Consider the following 13,533-nt stretch of genomic DNA (forward strand, 5'->3'; position numbering starts at 1 on the left):
GCTATGGTCGCAGGTTCGAATCCTGCCTCGGGCATGGATGTGTGTGATGTCCTTAGGTTTGTTAGGTTTAAGTAGTTCTAAGTTCTAGGGGACTGATGACCTCAGAAGTTAAGTCCCATAGTGCACAGAGCCATTTTTTTTTTTTTTTGATGCAGTACAGTAAATATGTCGTATAACGAAAATGAATTCATTGTCAAGCGAATATATCAGACTGTAAGGTGTGCAAAAAGCAAACTTTTTTTCACGAAATAGTTTTCTTAAAAACGGATGATAAGTATTTCATAGCAGCTGGCAAGACATCATGGACAGAACTGGTCCCATCGCGTCCGTCCGTCCGTCGGATATACCCTGATCAGAGCCGGTATGTCCACCTTTGGCACGAATAACAGCAGCGACAAGTTGTGGAATGGAAGCAATGAGGCGCTGGTAGGTCGCTGGAGGGAGCTGGCTCAACACCTGTACACACAAGTCAACTGATTCACGTAAAATGAAGGGAGCGTGGCGACGACCTCCGACGCCACGTTCAATCACATCCCAGATGTGTTCGATCAGGTTCAGATTTGGAGAGTTGGGGCACCAGCACATAAATTATAACTCGCTACTGTGTTCCGCGAACCACTCCGCGACACTGCTGGCCTTGTGACATGGCGCATTATCTTGCTGAAAAATGCTACTGCCGTCCGGAAACATGATCGTCATGAAGAGATGTACGTGGTCTGCAAACAATGTACGGTACTCCTTGACCATCACGGTGCCTTGCACGAGCTCCACTGGAGCCAAGGCTGCCCACGTGACCGGCCGCGGTGGTCTAGCGGTTCTGGCGCTGCAGTCTGGAACCGCGGGACTGCTACGGTCGCAGGTTCGAATCCTGCCTCGGGCATGGGTGTGTGTGATGTCCTTAGGTTAGTTAGGTTTAAGTAGTTCTAAGTTCTAGGGGACTTATGACCTAAGATGTTGAGTCCCATAGTGCTCAGAGCCATTTGAACCATTTTGAACTGCCCACGTGAATGTTCTCCAGAAGATAATGGATCCACCGCCAGCTTGTCTACGTCACGCAGTATAGGTGTCAAAGGAACGTTCCCCCGGATTCGCACCCTCACATCGGCATAATGAAGAAGGTGTTAGCATTCGCCAGACCAAGCAACGGTCTCCAACTGTGTCAACGTCCATTGCCGATGGTCACGTGCCCATTTCAGTCGTAGTTTCCGATGTCGTGGTGTTAACATTGGCACGTACATCGGTCGTCGGCTGCGGAGGCCCAACGTTAGGAGAATTCAGTGCACTGTGTGTTCAGACACAATTTGCCCAGCATTGAAGTCTAATGTTAGTTTCGCCACGTGTTGAAGACACTCGCCACAGCACTCCTCGAACACCCAAAAAGTAGTGCAGTTTCCGAAATGCTCGTGGCGAGCCCCCAGGCAGCACTCCCTGTAAAAGAAAGCCTGTCCACGTAGTGCGTGACGTCACAAGATGGCTACACATCTAGTCTCTTCTTCAACAGTTTCATGGAACAGTGCTTGTGAACAGCGAGTTTCGCGTCAGTTTACTATTATAGTGAACAGTGTTCCTGCATTAGTGTACGTGATTTGGTTGTTTAGTTTCTGTGCACTAAACTAGTGATCTGTGTTTCTTGGCTGTGAAAATTTGATTGCCTGCAAAAGGCCGTTTCGTTGCTCTGTGCGGAATTGTAGGGGAAATTACGACGGTGGACCAAAAGTAACTGTGTTTAAATTTCCAGAGGACGAAGAAACGAAGAAGAAATGGTTGTCAAGTATCCTCAGAGATAACTTTACTCCTTCTTCATGTTCAAGAGTGAGTATTTGTTTTGTTTATTTCTTAAAAGAGGCAATAACAGTGAACAATGTCCGTAAAATGTTAACCGCCAGTGTGCTACTTTGTAAAATGCCGTTGACACTATTAGACCTGCGTCATAAAGATGCAATATTTAACTAAGAAAAAAACCTAATAGAAAGTCCGCAAGAGCATACGAGAATCTTTCGCAGGTAGGTTTCAATAAAAAATTTTGTCATTAAAAGTCGTCTTCCACAGCAACTACATTACCCTCTACGCTGCCCTCCAAAACTAAATTGGTGATCCCTTGATATCTCAGAACATGTCCTAACAACCTATCCCTTCTTCTAGTCAAGTTGTGCCACAAGTTCCTCTTCTCCTCAATCCTATTCAATACTTCCTCATTAGTTATGTAATCTACCCATCTAATTTTCAGCATTTTTCTGTAGCACCACATTTCGAAAGCTTCTATTCTCTTCTTGTCCAAACTATTTAGCGTCCACGTTTCACTTCCATACAAATACTTTCAGATACGACTTCCTGACATTTAAATCTATACCCGATGTTAACAAATTTTTCTTCTTCAGAAACGCTTTCCTTGCCATTGCCAGTCTACATTTTGTCTTCTCTACTTTGACCATCATCAGTTATTTTACTCCCCAAATAACAAAACTCCTTTACTACATTAAGTTCAAATGGTTCAAATGGCTCTGAGCACTATGGGACTTAACATCTGCGGTCATCAGTCCCCTAGAACTTAGAACTACTTAAACCTAACTAACCTAAAGACATCACACACATCCATCCCTGAGGCAGGATTCGAACCTGCGACCGCAGCAGTCGCGCGGTTCCGGACTGAGCGCCTAGAACCGCTAGACCACCGCGGCCGGCTACTACTTTAAGTGTCTCATTTCCTAATCTAATTCCCTCAGCATCACCCGAGTTAATTCGACTACATTCCATTATCTTCGTTTTGCTTTTGTTGATGTTCATCTTATACCCTGCTTTCAAGACACTGTCCATTCCGTTCAGCTGCTCTTCCAAGTCCTTTGCTGTCTCTGACAGAATTACAATGTCATCGGTGAACCTCAAAGCTTTTATTTCTTCTCCTTGGATTTTAATACCTATTCCGAACTTTTCTTTTGTTTCCTTTATTGCTTGCTCAATATACAGATTGAATAACATCGGGGATAGGCTACAACCCTGTCTCACTCCCTTCCCAACCACTGCTTCCCTTTCATACTCCATCGACTCTTATAACTGCCATCTGCTTTCTGAACACATTGTAAATAGCCTTTCGCTCCCTGTATTTTACCCCTGCCACCTCCAGAATTTGAAAGAGAGCATTCCAATCAACATTGTCAAAACCTCTCTTTAAGTCTACACATGCTAGAAACGTAGGTTTGCCTTTCCTTAATCTTTCTTCTAAGATAAATCGTAGGGTCAGTATTGCCTCACGTGTTCCAACATTTCTACGGAATCCAAACTGATCTTCCCCGAGGTCGGCTTCTAGCAGGTTTTCCATTCGTCTGTAAAGAATTCGCATTAGTATTTTGCAGCTGTCACTTATGAAACTGATAGTTCGGTAATTTTCACATCTGTCAACACCTGCTTTCTTTGGGATTGGAATTATTATATTCTTCTTGAAGTCTGAGGGTATTTCGCCTGTTCATATATCTTGCTCACCAGATGTTAGAGTTTGTCAGGACTGGCTCTCGCAAGGCTGTCAGTAGTTCTAATGGAATGTTGTCTACTCTGGGGGCCTTGTTTCGACTCAGGTCTTTCAGTGCTCTGTCAAACTCTTCACGCAGTATCATATTCATGCAAGTGGTTCTCCTTTCTCCAAAGGTCTCCTTAATTTTCCTGTAGGCAGTATCTATCTTACCCCTAGTGAGATAAGCCTCTACATAGAAATGTTTCCATATGTAATGTATTAGGAATGGGGCGCGGCAGAAAAGGTCAAACAAATGAGAAAGGCATTATGTCGATTTGATTATTATCCACTGCTTACACAACGAGACTCTGTATCTGTAAAACGACGTGAGCAATAGTTGCTCGCAACGGTTCCGGTGGAATCTTAGCAATGTGTTCCCGTATACTGGCCTTCAACAAGGTAGAGACCGAACGTGTCCCTGATAAACGCGCTGTTTTAGGTATCCCCAGAACCAAAAGTCACAGGGATTCATATTAGGCGATCTTGCGGGTAATGCATCTGGAAAACCTCTGGAGATAACACTTTTGTGCAAGGTTGCATTAACCACATCTTTCACTGGGCGAGCGACATGAAATGCCCCATCTTGCATGAAAACAGTGGTTTCCACATGTTGCTCTCTTCGAAAGCAAGAATCACTTGCTGTACAAGAACGTCTCGATAACGTGCAGACTCTCTGGGTGTATTCTCTTCAAAGAAGAACAGACCGAGAATTAAGGTGCTTATGAATCCCCACCACACAAACGGTGAGTGCAATGGCTTTTCGTGCGCAACACGTGGTTTAACAGTACCCCAAATTCGGCAGTTTCGTGTATTGACTGCACCCTCTAGTGTAGAACGTGCCTCGTCACTCCTTAGAATATTACCCGTTCACTTGTCATCAACTTTGATCCGTGCCAGAAACCAAAGAACAAATTCAGAACTGTGGTGTGCATACTGTAAGACCTTCTGTACACACACCATCAGATTATTTGATTTGTCGCTCTAAGGAAGTAGGCGAGTGTCATCAATATGTCTCGTGGTCTTATCGTGGCGTGTTTATCTTCTGCCGTTAGGTCAGACGATAGAAATGCAGACAAATGCAGACAAATGCAGACTGGTACAGACTGATGCAGACTCACTAATCGGAGGTCTGTACACTCGTTATAATACCTTGTGCGTTCATGTATCACTGCGCGAGTGTGATCCGCGAGGAGAAAAGGTTCTACGTTACCAGCAATCTCATTGGCTGCGTTACATATTAATACGCGGATCGGCGGAAGCAGAATTTGGTCCGTCTCTATGGCAGCGCCATCTTGTAGTGTGGACAAGGACGAGCGCTGCGCCTGCGCTGTTGTGCTTAGCGGGGCGCGCTCTAGTGGGAAAGTTGTGTACGCGCTGACTACGCGGAACTATGTACACAACAAGAACGTTGATGGGGATCGTGAGGTTTCAGTTGCTCCACCGTTTGCATTTTGTGTGGATACCAATGCAATATAGACCGCAAAACTTTCCGTACTGTTGACCATAGCATGGACAATACTCGTGACAGTGCACGAGCACTAACACTACTTCGGACACGTGCTTCATGGTCAGTTACGGCAACACCGCCATAGGAGGCCTTTCCGTTCCAGGTGCCCAACCAAGGTCACACATATTTTCGATTTCCATTACCATTTTTTCAAACCATTTAATGACATCGAGCCCCTCTTCAGTCCTTTGAGTCGCCAGTGCTCTCTCAATGCAGCACTGTAATTGCTGCCGTTCTTTCACGTGAAACAGTTTCACTGACAGCTTGCGGTCTCTCTTCTCGATAGCTACATAGTTCTCTCACGTTGTGCCTTGTGAAATGACAGTATGGATGTCAAACTGTCATATAAACAGTGAACAGCGCCAGATTGGCACCAGGTGGCCAAAATTGAAACTGACTTTTTGCAACGTAAATCGGTACTGCATTAACGCGTTAGTACATCTACAGAATTTTGTTGCCATACGATAATTGTAGACCTCACAGAACCTCGGCGAGTTCTTGCACTTTATTACAGCCACCCGAAAGCTTGCACTGTGCGCCTATGTGATCAGCCGAATTTGTGTTTTTACCTATTATTTAACCTAGACTCGTTGCTGAGGGAGAGAAACTGATGTTTGTCCCATTTAAGATTAAAAATGGTAAAGATTCCAGATATTTCAAGGCAATAAGCCTGGAATGATGAAGAGGGACTACTTGTGTTTTGGATGCAGTGAGCTTAAACCGTATATTCGATGCTCATTTTGATAATGCTCACATGTCAAGGTTGAAATTCTAGATAACTGTCTTCAAGTTCACTCACTGTACGAATAACGAACTAGACTGACATTCGACTGTATCTAGAAACCTGAGTGATACTGCATCGACGCCGATAAATGAAAGTTCGAGAACAGTCGATAGCCGGCCACTGTGGCCAAGCGGTTAAAGGCGCTACAGTCTGGAACCGCGTGACCGCTACGGTCGCAGGTTCGAATCCTGCCTCGGGCATGGATGTGTGTGATGTCCTTAGGTTAGTTAGGTTTAAGTAGTTCTAAGTTCTAGGGGACTGATGACCTTAGAAGTTAAGTCCCATAGTGCTCAGAGCCATTTGAACCATTTGAACAGTCGATATTTTTAACAGTGCTTCAGAGGTACACTGAAGCATTAGAATATAAAAGCGGATGCGCCCGCTCCTAAATGATGCGATGAAGCGTGATTTACGTGCAGCGTCCAGATTATCTACTGCACCGTTACTGTCACCGCATTAATGTCCTGCGCTCCTTCAAGTAGCTGTACGAGACCAACGGGACAAAGAGAAATGCTGAGAGAGAGAAAGGCATAGGGCGGCAGAGGAAAGGAGCTGTCAGTGCAGAGTGCTCGTCACTCGCTCACTCGTGACCCGACGCTCAATGCTGCGAGCACATGCCAGGAATAGCGGCAGAGCTAATAGTGCCACGCGGAGCACCTAGCTACCGCTGTACGTAGAGCGAAGGAAGCTCTAGGCGTTATCGCTAATATGAACACCCCCTTTACTACAAAAACTGTGCACCTACTCCGTATACGTTTTGTGGTTTCTTCTCTTTTTTTTCTTTGTTTTAACTTAAGACAACAAAATATCTAGAAAATGACGCGTCGTGCGAAAAGGATGTTCCAGGTGAAAAGATACACTACTGGCCATTAAAATTGCTACACCAAGAAGAAATGCAGATGATAAACGGGTATTCATGGGACAAATATATTATACTAGAACTGACATGTGATTACATTATCACGCAATTACGGTGCATAGATCCTGAGAAATCAATACCCAGAACAACCACTTCTGGCCGCAATAACGGCCTTGTTACGCCTGTGCATTGAGTCAAACAGAGCTTGGATGGCGTGTACAAGTACAGCTGCCCACGCAGCTTCAACTCGATACCAAGTGACTGGCGTACTGTGACGAGCCAGTTGCTCGGCCACCATTGACCGGACGTTTTCAATTGGTGAGAGCTCTGGAGAATGTGCTGGCCAGGGCAGCAGTCGAACATTTTCTGTATCCAGAAAGGCCCATAGAGGACCTGCAACATGCGATCATGCATTAACCTGCTGAAATGTAGGGTATCGCAGGGATCGAATGAAGGGTAGAGCCACGGGTCGTAACACATCTGAAATGTAACGTACGCTGTTCGAAGTGCCGTCAGTGCGAACAAGAGGTGACGGAGACGTGTAACCCATGGCACCCCACACCACCACGCCGGGTGATACGCCAGTATGGCGATTACGAATACGCGCTTCCAATGTGCGTTCACGCGATGTCGCCAAACATGGATGCAACCATCGTGATGCTGTAAACAGAACCTGGATTCACCGAAAAAATGAGGTTTTGCCATTCGTGCACCCAGGTTCGTCGTTGAGTACACCATCGTAGGCGCTCCTGTCTGTGATGCAGCGTCAAGGGTAACAGCAGCCACGATCTCCGAGCTGATAGTGCATGCTGCTGCAAACATCGTCGAACTGTTCGTGCTGATGGTTGTTGTCTTGCAAACGTCCCCATGTGTTGACTCAGGGATCGAGACGTGGCTGCACGATCCGTTACAGCCATGCGGATAAGATGCCTGTCATCTCGACTGCTAGTGATACGAAGCCGATGGGATCCAGCACGGCGTTCCGTATTACCCTCGTGAACCCACCGATTCCGTATTCTGCTAACAGTCATTGGATCTCGACCAACGCGAGCAGAAATGTCGCGATACGATAAACCGCAATCGCGATAGGCTACTATCCGACCTTTACCAAAGTCGGAAACGTGATGGTACGCATTTCTCCTCTTTCCACGAGGCATCACAATAACGTTTCACTAGGCAACACCGCTCAACTGCTGTTCGTGTATGAGAAATCGGTTCGAAACTTTCCTCATGTCAGCACGTTTTAGGTGTCGCCACAGGCGCCAACGTTGTGTGAATGCTCTGAAAAGCTAATCATTTGCATATCACATCATCTTCTTTCTGTCGGTTAAATTTCGCGTCTGAAGCACGTCATCTTCGTGGTGTAGCAATTTTAATTGCCAGTAGTGCAATAATAGTAAAGAAGACGTGTGTCTGTGCTACAACTGGCCACCTCTCCACCCTTCCTGCGTGGGCGGGGTCAACTTCGTATTTACAAATGAGAATCCCCCCCACATTTTTACTGCATATTCGGATCACACGCCGAAAAATACTTTCGGTTCACTCAAATCATGGTTCCCCATTCGTGTTAGATGGCACCAGAATCGACAAATATCAAGTGTGGCTCTTATGAAATTAATAACCGCCTTGTTTGATTTAATATTTCACTTACGATGTAAATGTAAATTTTTGTATTTTAACGGTTGATATTTATGTTCAGACGTTACTTGCGCGTTGCAGATGTGATTGTACAGTACAGATAATATGGCTAAACATTGAAATTTCTGTTAAATAAGCAACCCTTATGATGAAGTAGTTTTCTGTTCCCTACAGGGTTGATGGTGCTGAGTCTCCGCACCTTCGGAATGCTTGATGTCGGTGGCCGTCCTCAAACCACGCTATTTCTGTGACTGATGGGGGTGTGTATTTCCATCGAACCGCTGTAATAATCGTCCTGGCCGTTTTGCGGCTACAGGCGGAATACAAACCACAACTAATGTAATGAGGTAAAACGTCCATGAAGTAATAGTGAAGGGTGCACCTGCCATTGATACTCACTGAAATCAAGTACCCAATGGTGAGAGGCAAGGGGACCCACCGAAATCAAGAACCCCGATGGGAAAAGGAAACTATTACATCCACGTCGTTGTTCCTGGATTACGCTAAACGTAGCTTCTAACGAGACACTGAAATGGGTAACCATACTGTACTGTACAATCAAATTTGCAACACTAAAGTAAATTTCTAACATAAATATTGACTGTTACAAGACAAAATTTTACATTTACATCGTAAATTAAATATAGTATCAAATGAGTCTGTTCGTAATTGAAAAAATAGACATACTTGAAGTTGTTGCTGTTGTGCTCTTCAGTCCTATGACTGGTTTGATGCAGCTCTCCATGCTACTCTACCCTGTGCAAAACTCTTCATCTTCGAGTATCTACTGCAACCTACATCTCTCTGAATCTGCTTACTGTATTCATCTCTTGGTCTCCATCTACGACTTTTAACACGCCCCTCCCACCAACCCCACGTTTCCTTCAAAAAAAAAATTTCAAATGGTTCTGAGCACTATGGGACTTAACATCTGAGGTCATCATTCCCCTAGTCTTAGAACTACTTAAACCTAACTAACCTAAGGACATCACACACATCCATGCCCGGAGCAGGATTCGAACCTGCGACCGAAGCAGCAGCGCGGTTCCGGACTGCAGCGCCTAGAACCGCTCGGCCACAACGGCCGGTACGTTTCCTTCCAGTACTAAGTTTGTGATTCCTTGATGCCTCAGAATGTTTCCTACCAACGACCCCTTCTATTAGTCAGGTTGAACCACAAATTACTCTGCTCCCCAATTCTGTTCAATATCTCCTTATTAGTTACGTGATCTACCCATCTAATCTCCAGCATTCTTCTATAGCACCACGTTTCAAAAGCTTCTATTCTGTTCTTCTCTAAACTGTTTACTGTCCTTGTTTCACTTCCATACATGGCTACGCTCCATACAAATACATCCTGACACTTAGATCTATATTCGATGTTACCAAATTTCTCTTACTCAGAAATGCTCTTCTTGCCATTGCCAGCCTACATTTTATATCCTCCCTACTTCGGCCATCATCAATTATTTTGTTTCCCAAATAGCAAAACTCATCTACTACTTTACTAGATTTCCTAGTCTAATTCCCTCAGCATCACCTGATTTAATTCGACTAAATTCCAGTATTTTCGTTTTTCTTTCGTTGTTGTTCATCTTATATCCTCCTTTCAAGATACTGTCCATCCCGTTCAACTGCTCCTCCAATTCTAAACCTAACTAACCTAAGGACATCACACACATCCGTGCCCGAGGCAAGATTCGAACCTGCGACCGCAGCAGTCGCGCGGTTCCGGACTGAGCGCCTACAACCGCTAGACCACCGCGGCCGGCTACTACTTTAAGTGTCTCATTTCCTAATGTAATTCCCTCAGCATCACCCGAGTTAATTCGACTACATTCCATTATCTTCGTTTTGCTTTTGTTGATGTTCATCTTATACCCTGCTTTCAAGACACTGTCCATTCCGTTCAGCTGCTCTTCCAAGTCCTTTGCTGTCTCTGACAGAATTACAATGTCATAGGCAAACCTCAAAGTTTTTACTTCTTTTCCTCGGACTTTAATTCCTACATCAAACTTTTCTTTTGTTTCCTTTACTGCTTGTTCAATATACAGATTGAATAACACCTGGGGTAGGCTACAGCCCTATCTCACTCCCTTCTCAACCCCTGCTTCCCTTTCGTGCCCCTCGACTCTTACAACTGCCCTTTGGTTTCTGTACTGATTGTAAATAGCCTTTCGCTCCCTGTATTCCACCCTTGCCACCTTTAGAATTTGAAATAGAGTTTGCACACTTGATATTTGTCGATAACAGCGGCATCTACTTCGAAGTGAGAACAATGGTTTGGTAAAACGTGCGTATTGTTTGGCGTAGAATCAGAATATGCAGTAAAACGAGGGGTTCCCGTTTGAAAATACAAATCTGCAAGGCGGTCACGCAGGAGGGGTGGGTAGGAAGTGGCCAGTTGTGGCATAGACAGATGTCTCCTTTACTATTATTATCTTTTCACCCAGAACATTCTTTTTGTACGATGCGTCGCTTTCTAGATATTTAGTTGCTTCTTGTTACAGCAAACACCTTCTATCCCGTAAAAACAGACGAATGTGTAACAGAGAACCATTTTTATTTACGAAAGTCAACTGTAGCTGACGTACAATAGACATTATCGTTTATGACTCCTTGTTATTGAGTAAACGAATTCAGACAAGCACTACGCATGTTTCACGTATCTACATACATACTCCGCAAGCCACCGTACGTACGGTGCATGGTTGAGGGTACCCTTTACAACTGATCATTTGCTTTCCTGTTTTAGCCACAGATAGAGCGAGAGAAAAATGTCTATATGCCTCCGTATGAGTCCTAATTTCTCATATGTTGTCTTCGTGGTGCCTACGCGAAATGTATGTTGGCGGCAGTAGGATCGTTCTGCTGTCAGCTTTAAATGCCGGTTCTCTAAACTTTCTCAGATGTGTTCTTCGAAATGAATGCCTTCTTCCCTCCAGGGATTCCCACCTGACCTCCCGAAGCATATCCGTAACAATTGCATTCTGACAAGTACAAACAAGTAACAAGTAACAATTACAAACAAGTAAAAAGTAACAAACATATCGGCGGTCAAGAAAGTCAATAAAGTCAAGGCTACGGTGGTTCAAAAAGTGTACGCAGCGTACTGACCATGAAATTTAAGAACGAGGCAATGAGCACTAATATCCACCTTACTGGGATTCGTTCAAATGGTTCAAATGGCTCTGAGCACTATGAGACTCAACTGCTGTGGTCATCAGTCCCCTAGAACTTAGAACTACTTAAACCTAACTAACCTAAGGACATCACACACATCCATGCCCGAGGTAGGATTCGAACCTGCGACTGTAGCGGTCACGCGGTTCCAGACTGTAGCGCCTTTAACCGCTCGGCCACTCCGGCCGGCTCTGGGATTCGTACTTTGATTCTAAATTAAGACATTTTTTTGAGAAATTATTGATTTAATTCACAACGATGAGCGGAAACCTGATGAACATTGCGCGCAGCGAGGTAGAATGCAGTCTGGAGAAACGGCTAGTACGTGACACGCGAAGGAAACCATAAGAGTGGAGCAGAGACGGCGATACGGACTGTGAATGGGAAAGTCAACTGACATGGAAAGCAAGGATAATGGACTGTAGTAGAATTAAATCAGGTGATACTGAGGGAATTAGATTAGGAAACGAGCAACTGAAAGTAGTAGATGAATTTTTCTATCTGGGCACCAAAATAACTGATGATGGTCGAAGTAAAAAGGATATAAAATGTAGACTAGCAATGGCGAGAAAAGCGTTTCTGAAGAAGAGAAATTTGTTAACATAGAATGTAGATTTAAGTGTTAGGAAGCCTTTTCTGAAGTTATTTGTATGTAGTGTAGCCGTATGTGGAAGTGAAACATGGACAATAAACAGTTTACACAAAAAGACAACTCAAGCTTTCGAAATGGGTGCAACGGAAGAATGCCTAAGATTAGATCACGTAAATAATCAGGAGAAACTGAACAGAATTAAATTACAATTAAATCAATACCATTAACTGCTAACAGGCGTTGAAATACATCAACGAGGACAGTTAAAAATGTGTGCCCAGACCAGGACTCCCCGGGATCTTCTGCTTACATGGCAGACGCTCTATCCACTTTTTTTTTTTTAGCTCTCATTTTCTTCTATATTGTTCTACATCTACATCTACATCCATACTCCGCAAACCACCTGACGGTGTGTGGCGGAGGGTACCTTGAGTACCTCTATCGGTTCTCCCTACTATTCCAGTCTCGTATTGTTCGTGGAAAGAAGGATTGTCGGTATGCCTCTGTGTGGGCTCTAATCTCTCTGATTTTATCCTCATGGTCTCTTCGCGAGATATACGTAGGAGGGAGCAATATACTGCTTGACTCCTCGGTGAAGGTATGTTCTCGAAACTTCAACAAAAGCCCGTACCGAGCTACTGAGCGTCTCTCCTGCAGAGTCTTCCACTGGAGTTTATCTATCATCTCCGTAACGCTTTCGCGATTACTAAATGATCCTGTAACGAAGCGCGCTGCTCTCCATTGGATTTTCTCTATCTCTTCTATCAACCCTGTCTGGTAAGGATCCCACACTGGTGAGCAGTATTCAAGCAGTGAGCGAACAAGTGTACTGTAACCTACTTCCTTTCTTTTCGGAGTGCATTTCCTTAGGATTCTTCCAATGAATCTCAGTCTGGCATCTGCTTTACCGACGATCAACATTATATGCTCATTCCATTTTAAATCACTCCTAATGCGTACTCCCAGATAATTTATGGTATTAACTGCTTCCAGTTGCTGACCCGCTATATTGTAGCTAAATGATATGGGATCTTTCTTTCTATGTATTCGCAGCACATTACACTTGTCTACATTGAGATTCAATTGCCATTCCCTGCATCATGCGTCAATTCGCTGCAGATCCTCCTGCATTTCAGTACAATTTTCCATTGTTACAACCTCTCGATATACCACAGCATCATCCGCAAAAAGCCTCAGTTAACTTCCGACGTCATGAACAAGGTCATTTATGTATATTGTGAATAGCAACGGTCCTACGACACTCCCCTGCGGCACACCTGAAATCACTCTTACTTCGGAAGCGTTCTCTCCATTAAGAATGACATGCTGCATTCTGTTATCTAGCAACTCTTCAAACCAATCACACAATTGCTCTTACTTTGTTCATTAAACGACTGTGGGGAACTGTATCGAACGCCTTGCGTAAGTCAAGAAACACGGCATCTACCTGGGAACCCGTGTCTAT

The sequence above is a fragment of the Schistocerca cancellata genome, chromosome 9 (assembly GCF_023864275.1).
Source record: "Schistocerca cancellata isolate TAMUIC-IGC-003103 chromosome 9, iqSchCanc2.1, whole genome shotgun sequence".
NCBI classification, from domain to species: domain Eukaryota; kingdom Metazoa; phylum Arthropoda; class Insecta; order Orthoptera; family Acrididae; genus Schistocerca; species Schistocerca cancellata.